Here is a 7195-nt window from a genome sequence, read left to right as displayed (position 1 = left end):
CTCTTTCTAGCTCAGCGAGGTAAGTGGTCCACCCCTGCTGTAAGTTCTGCTGTGTTGTAAGCCTGTAAGCCCTGCTGTGTTATAAGCCCATTACCCAAGTGTTGTGCTGTAAGCCCGCTATAATTATCAGTGTAATGTTATCGAAGAACTGCCTTAGAGGAAAGAGAACTCCTGGCTTGAAATCTTATCTGGAATGTTAAGTCATGTACAAATGTTATCTTATGTTCAATGTTAAACTCACTTTTAATGTTAACGTAATGTTTCATGCTTGATTTATGTGCCTATCTTTGTACACTTGAATTCTTTCATTATAAGTAGATTTAATGTAATGCTGGTCTTTAATTCAATCCCATAACATTATTATTGTGTTATCCTGAGTTGTGCAACTTGACAAATCTATAACGTCCTTGCAAGACAAGGAACAGTAGTATTTGTAACATATGTTACTGGCGACCTTACCTGAATAAGTATTGAATTCGTAACAATATATATATGTATATATATATATATATATATATATATATATATATATCTTTCTTTCTTTTCTTTCGTTCATATTATTTGCCATTTCCCGCGTCAACGAAGTAGGGTTAGGAACAGAGGACTGGGCCTTTGAGGGAATATCCTCACCTGGCCCTCTTCTCTGTTCCTTCTTTTTGAAAATTAAAAAAAAAAAAGAAGAGGGGAGGATTTCCAGCCACCCGCTCCCTCCCCTTTTAGTCGCCTTCTACGACACGCAGGGAATACGTGGAAAGAATTCTTTCTCCCCTATCCCCAGGGATAAGTAATCATCTATTCACCCATATATCCATAGCACCTCATAAAACACATTTCTGCACAAGTAATTAAATAATAAGTAATCAATCCATCATATAACCTCTTTGTCGTATACCCTCCCTATTATCTATAATAAAATAATAAAATCCTAAATACCTGTAAATAAAAGGGAACACTTGAGCTTTCACCTTGGCTTTCTATTGCTCTGGTAATTTTCGTCCCACAAAGGGGCCCCTGAAACCAAAATATGCCTATCTACATAAGAAAAAGGTACAACATTCTTTTTTTTTTACAAAATCCAGGAGCATTACTTTTTTCCATTACTTTGTAATTAGCTTCAAAATACTTCCTCCCAGTAAAGACAAACTGTAAATGACCAACAGCTTATATGCTGCCAAGAGGCACAAAAAATATTTTGCTCAGGGATAAAATACTATCACTTTAAACTCATTTCCTAAATTCCACTGATCAAACCAAAGGAAGAGCTGCTTGAGGATAAAAAAAACACTTCGCTTAGGGATAAAACACGATCACTTTAAACTTATGTCCAAACTTTCATTGATTAAACCAAAGCAAGAGACTGCTTGAAGATGGTAAACACATTGTGGACAGTAGTTTGATTTACCATTTTTTGGTAGTCTAACTGTCTTGTTTGGGCCTGGTTGAAAAGCATGTCTTTGAAGAAGCTTTAGCGAGTTAAGCATAAAGCTGAAGTATAGTTCACAGACATATATTTCTTAAAAGGAGTACAGCTTAGATATTCCCATGTAATTCTGTGTCGGCTTTCAAAAATGTATCAGAGAAAAGGTATGTGTTGCTTTGTAAACAATTCAGAACATACATCACCTATGTACATGACCACAACGGCAACTTGGCACAGATATATTCTCACTCACACAGATGCATAGAGCATGATGGTTGTCTCAACCTCTTCCCTCCTCCTCCCCAAAAATCTCTTCTCTCCAAGCAGGGGTGGGGGGGTAGGGGGGGGTGGGTTGGGGGGTGGCTTGAGGATAGAAACATCAGTGCAGGTCATGCCTCATGGGAGGGCCAGGTTTCCGCAGTAGGCTGGACGAGGAGTGGGTGTGCTTGAGAGAATCATTATGAGTTTTATATTCCATAACTGTATTGGGAGGAAGGTTAAGAACTCGCTTCAAAGTGTCACGGATTCGTCCTGTTGTTACTGTGTCCTGTGCACTTCGATTCCAGATAGAGATAATGTCCTCCTGAAATCTCACTGATATGACAGCACCACAGATCTCATCTCCAACCATGAACTGTTACCTAGCATTGCCAATATCATATTCTCCCAACACCGTGAAGCCAGTCCTTGGCGTAAACGAACAATCCATTTCCCCCCTTTCTTATTCCCAACATCTTCCCACATGGGCTTTATTCCATCTTTAAAACTATGTATATCCTTATTCCATCTTTAAAACTATGTATATCCGAGTGTGAAGTTAGGTCAACAGAAAGGACTAAACGACTATCGTAACCCCAAAACTGTTCCACTGATGCAAATCTTCCAAGTAACCTGAGGTTCTGGTCATAATTTTGTGTTGTAGTCTGCTTTCCTGGTGCTCGACGACTGAACCATATACAATAAGTATACTGCACTCTATGCTCCCCACACTTAACTTCAACTGATGGCAATGGTTTTTCTGTTTCCTTTGAGTCGCGATTTCCACCCTCTTCTTCACCCGAGTCATCATTAGATTTACGAGCATCGTATTTGTTCACCATGGTGGACATGATATAAGAGTTGTCAACTACACAGTACTGTATTTATTTTGTTTTGCTTTGTCGCTGTCTCCCGCGTTAGCGAGGTGGCGCAAAGAAACAGACTAAAGAAATGACCCAAACCCACCCACATACACATGTATATACATACGCGTCCACACACGCACATATACATGCCTACACATCTCAACGTATACATATATATACACAAACAGACATATACTTATATACACAAGTACATAATTCATACTGTCTGCCCTTATTCATTCCTGTCGCCACCCCGCCACATATGAATATGACAACCCCCTCCCCCCGCATGTGTGCTAGGTAGCACTGGGAAAAGACAACAAAGGCCACATTCGTTAACACTCAGTCTTTAGCTGTCAGATATAATGCAACGAAACCACAGCTCCCTTTCCACATCAAGGCCCCACAGAACTTTCCATGGTTTACCCCAGACGCTTCACACACCCTGGTTCAATCCATTGACTGTACGTCGAACCCGGTATACCGCATCGTTCTAATTCACTCTATTCCTTACACGCCTTTCATCCTTCTGAATGTTCAGGCCCCGATCACTCAAAATTTTTTTCACTCCATCTTTCGACCTCCAATTTGGTCTCCCACTTCTAGTCGTTCCCTCCACCTCTGACACATATATCCTCTTTGCCAATCTTTCCTCACTCATTCTCTCCATGTGACCAAACCATTTCAAAACACCCTCTTCTGCTCTCTCAACCACACTCTTTTTACTATCACACATCTCTCTTACCCTTTCATTACTTACTCAATCAAACCACCTAACACACATATTGTCCTGAAACATCTTATTTCCAACAAATCCACCCTCCTGCGCACAATTCTATCTATAGCCCACGCCTCGCAACCATATAACATTGTTGGAACCACTATTCCTTCAAACATACCCATTTTTGCTTTCCGAGATAACGTTCTCACCATCCACACATTTCTAACGCTCCCAGAACTTTAACCCCCTCCCCCACCCTATGACTCACTTCCGCTTCCAAGGTTCCATCCGCTGCCGAATCAACTCCCAGATATCTAAAACACTTCACTTCCTCCAGTTTTTCTCCATTCAAATGTACCTCCCAACTGACTTGTCCCTCACCCCTACTGTACCTAATAACCTTGCTCTTATTCACATTTACTCCCAGCTTTCTTCTTTCACACATTTTACCAAACTCATTCACCAGTTTCTGCAGTTTCTCACCCGAATCAGCCACCAGCGCTGTATCATCAGCGAACAACAACTGACTCACTTCCCAAGCTCTCTCATCCACAACAGACTTCATACTTGCCTCTCTCTCTCCAAAACTCTTGCATTCACCTCCCTAACAACCCCGCAGACCGACATTCATTGACAACCAATCACTTTCCTCTTTTCCTGCTCGAAGACATGCCTTACATCCTCGATGAAAACTTTCGCTGCTTCTAACAACTTGCCTCCCACACCATATATTCTTAATACCTTCCACAGACCATCACTATCAGCTCTATCATATGCCGTCTCCTGATCCATGAATGCCACATACAAATCCATTTGCTTTTCTGAGTATTTCTCACATACATTTTTCAAAGCATACATCTGATCCACACATCCTCTACCACTTCTGAAACCACACTGCTCTTTCCCAATCTGATGCTCTGTGCATACCTTCACCCTCTCAATCAATACTCTCCCATATAATCTCCATGAATACTCAACAAACTTATACCTCTGTAATTTGAGCACTCACCTTTATCCCCTTTGCCTTTGAACAATGGCGCTATAAAAGCATTCCACCAATCCTCAGGCACCTCACTATGAGTCATACATACATTAAATAACCTTACCAACCAGTCAGGCAGGACAGGAGAGAGAAGCTTGGTACAAGAGTCAGGCAGGAGAGGAGAGAGGGGCTGGGGGTGAGAGTCAGGCAGGAGAGGAGAGGTACCACGTACCACGCTTTTCAATCATCTATCATCACTATAACTTCTAGCTTTAAGTTTCATGATAACTGTAGGTGATGGTTCATGATAGGGATGGTGACAAGCTGATATCGCATGTACACAATAGCATAGTAACATTTTATATGAAATAACCTATGCAATGTTTCTTGTTAATATTTTAAGTTTTTTTTTTTTTTACAACTACTAAGGAGCTCTAAAGCCAAAACGAATTTCATTTTGTATTACATTTTGTATAACAATTTGACGAATAAAGTATCTTATCTATCTTATCTTATCTTATCAGTCTCTCGTCCCCTTACACAAGTCATCAAGTCTAGTCTCTCCTTTGCCACTCCAAACCTCCAGCCTGACCCAACAACACTGTGGTCTGCATGATGGAAGCACACATGAAATATTTACAAGAATTTCTTTTTCTACACTTGCCTCCAGAACTTTCTATCATGCTTGTAGGTCCAAAAGTTGACTCCAGGCCTTATCACAGACACCATTGAGGTCACCAGCCAGTCAAATGTATTCTGCAAACGCATGATAACAAAGGAAAACATACTTACGGTTACGTACATACATGCACGTATAACCTTAATGGTCAGGTCAAAGGTCAGACCATCATAATACCTGAAGGTCGCACCGTCGTGTTCAGCCACACAGATCTTTCAGAGCTTCATGCCTGAGTACGATACCACATTACCAGCTTCCAATATTATACTACCTTTCCCGCCACACCACACAACAGCCTCACCTTAATGTCATGCAACATCAACATTTATATTTGGTCTCTGACGACAACCCCGCCACCACCAGCAGACCCATGCAGGCCCCCATGTCACTTACGTCACTACAGTTTCCAGGCACCACGTGGCATTTTAGTGGCTGTTAATTACCACTCCTCTGACTCAGGCAGCTTTCTTACCTTCCTGTCTCACCCAGACGTTGTCTGCTGGCTCTCACTCCACAAACATACAACCTCTCCTTCCCAGACATAGCACATCACAACACCTTACTCCCACCACTTTGATCTTTTTCCTCGTGACAATATATTTCTCTGCGGAGAGCGTTACGCGCTTGCCCTGCCTTTGGCAAAATCTCGTTAGATGAACTCTTAAGCCAGAACTCCTCTCTCTCTCTCTCTCTCTCTCTCTCTCTCTCTCTCTCTCTCTCTCTCTCTCTCTCTCTCTCTCTCTCTCTCCAGCCAGCCACTATGAATGTAGATTGCGTGACTGAGTGAGAGCGATGAAGTTCTTGCCATATGACGGCGAGCCACTGTGCACCCCACACACACACCCAGCACATATCAACTTGCCTCTTGGCTGAGAGAGAGAGAGAGAGAGAGAGAGAGAGAGAACCTACCTACGAGTATTTACGATCACAAATAATGCTGAAAACAAAGGCCCCGCTGGGAATCGAACCCGGTCCAACTGTTTATGAGGCAGATGTGCTAACCACTACGCCACGGAGCCACTTGTCAGTGGACTCAAAGAATCTGGTACAAACATAATGGTAATGGTTTCTGATAGATATGTATTGTGTTGCATTATAATGGTTGTTCATAACCAAGATATTTAAGCCTGAATCCTTAAGATTATATAAGAAATAATAAAAACGTGTTAAGAACATAAACATTTATGATTATAAAGAACAAAATGCATTATCACGTGGGTATCTAAGAAATAAATCCAATACAAGAAGTTAGTTTAAGGCAGAAGTATTTCATAATTTAACAAAATGTTTACCTCTACGTGCCTTTTCTTTCATCATCATTTCTTATGTTTACTATCAAGAAATGTCTTTTATCTAACATAAAAATTCTGTATAGGTATTTGATTAATGTTCTCCAACGACGCGTTGTAAGAGTCTTCGTTAGTGAAGTTCATTTCGTGTAATGGATCATGCATTACAAAGTTGTGTCTATCCACACAAGTGTTACACGTCCCAGGTAAAGATATATTCTAGAGATAGTGTATATCTAACATATATATGTGTTTTATAAATATTTATAAAAAGTTTCCCTGAGGGACAATACCTAAGGCTTTCGTAATAAAGTTGATCAGTTGTAAGTGATCAAGCATTACAAAGGTGTGTCCATTGCCACAGGTGCTAGTGATCCCGGGCGGGTCAAGGTATTTCACCATCTTTGTTTCCTCAACACTTCTAGTTATATATGTTTCATCCTTGATGTGATCCTTACAATGAGTATTCATGGTTTGTAATTCTCTTCATCCTTATCATAGCATTAATCAGTTGAAGTGCAGAATACTTATATGAAACTGACTACTGTATTCTGTTTGAGACATAATGCTATGAAAGGTGTTACCGGACTCCACCCGTAAGTGGTTATGGTTCACATTCTGGCTTCATGACCTTTAGGTGATAGCCCTTAAATCCAACAACATATATACATCCTGTTATACAACTGATGTTACTGTCTGACGTATGTATGGTGCGGCTTGATGACCTTACCTGCTGATGGTCAAACATGTTATCATGTTGCAAATATCGTGATTTGTATGTTTTGTTGTGTGGCACAGATTCTGGTGTAGATATCTTTAATAACCTTTACCAGTTACTATCCAGTATAGTGAACGATAGACAGACTTACGTGTTACAGACTCCGTATGATAAACACCTGACGAACCTCGACACAACAAATTACTTGTTGGGTAAGATCAGAGAACGAGTCGTCCAGTGGCAGAACATAAACCTACAACAT

General features: G+C 40.8%; 1 pseudogene; it reads right to left on the bottom strand.

Moving 5' to 3' along the window:
• Positions 1-1799: 1799 nt before the first annotated feature.
• On the bottom strand, positions 1800-2520 carry LOC139750081 (eukaryotic translation initiation factor 4E type 2 pseudogene; annotated as a pseudogene).
• Between the last annotated feature and the right edge of the window lie 4675 nt (positions 2521-7195).

This window comes from Panulirus ornatus, chromosome 9 (assembly GCF_036320965.1).
Source record: "Panulirus ornatus isolate Po-2019 chromosome 9, ASM3632096v1, whole genome shotgun sequence".
In the NCBI taxonomy this organism is placed as follows: Eukaryota; Metazoa; Arthropoda; class Malacostraca; order Decapoda; family Palinuridae; genus Panulirus; species Panulirus ornatus.
The sequence above is the reverse complement of the archived record's forward strand: the minus strand, read 5'-3'. Positions and strand labels throughout refer to the sequence as shown.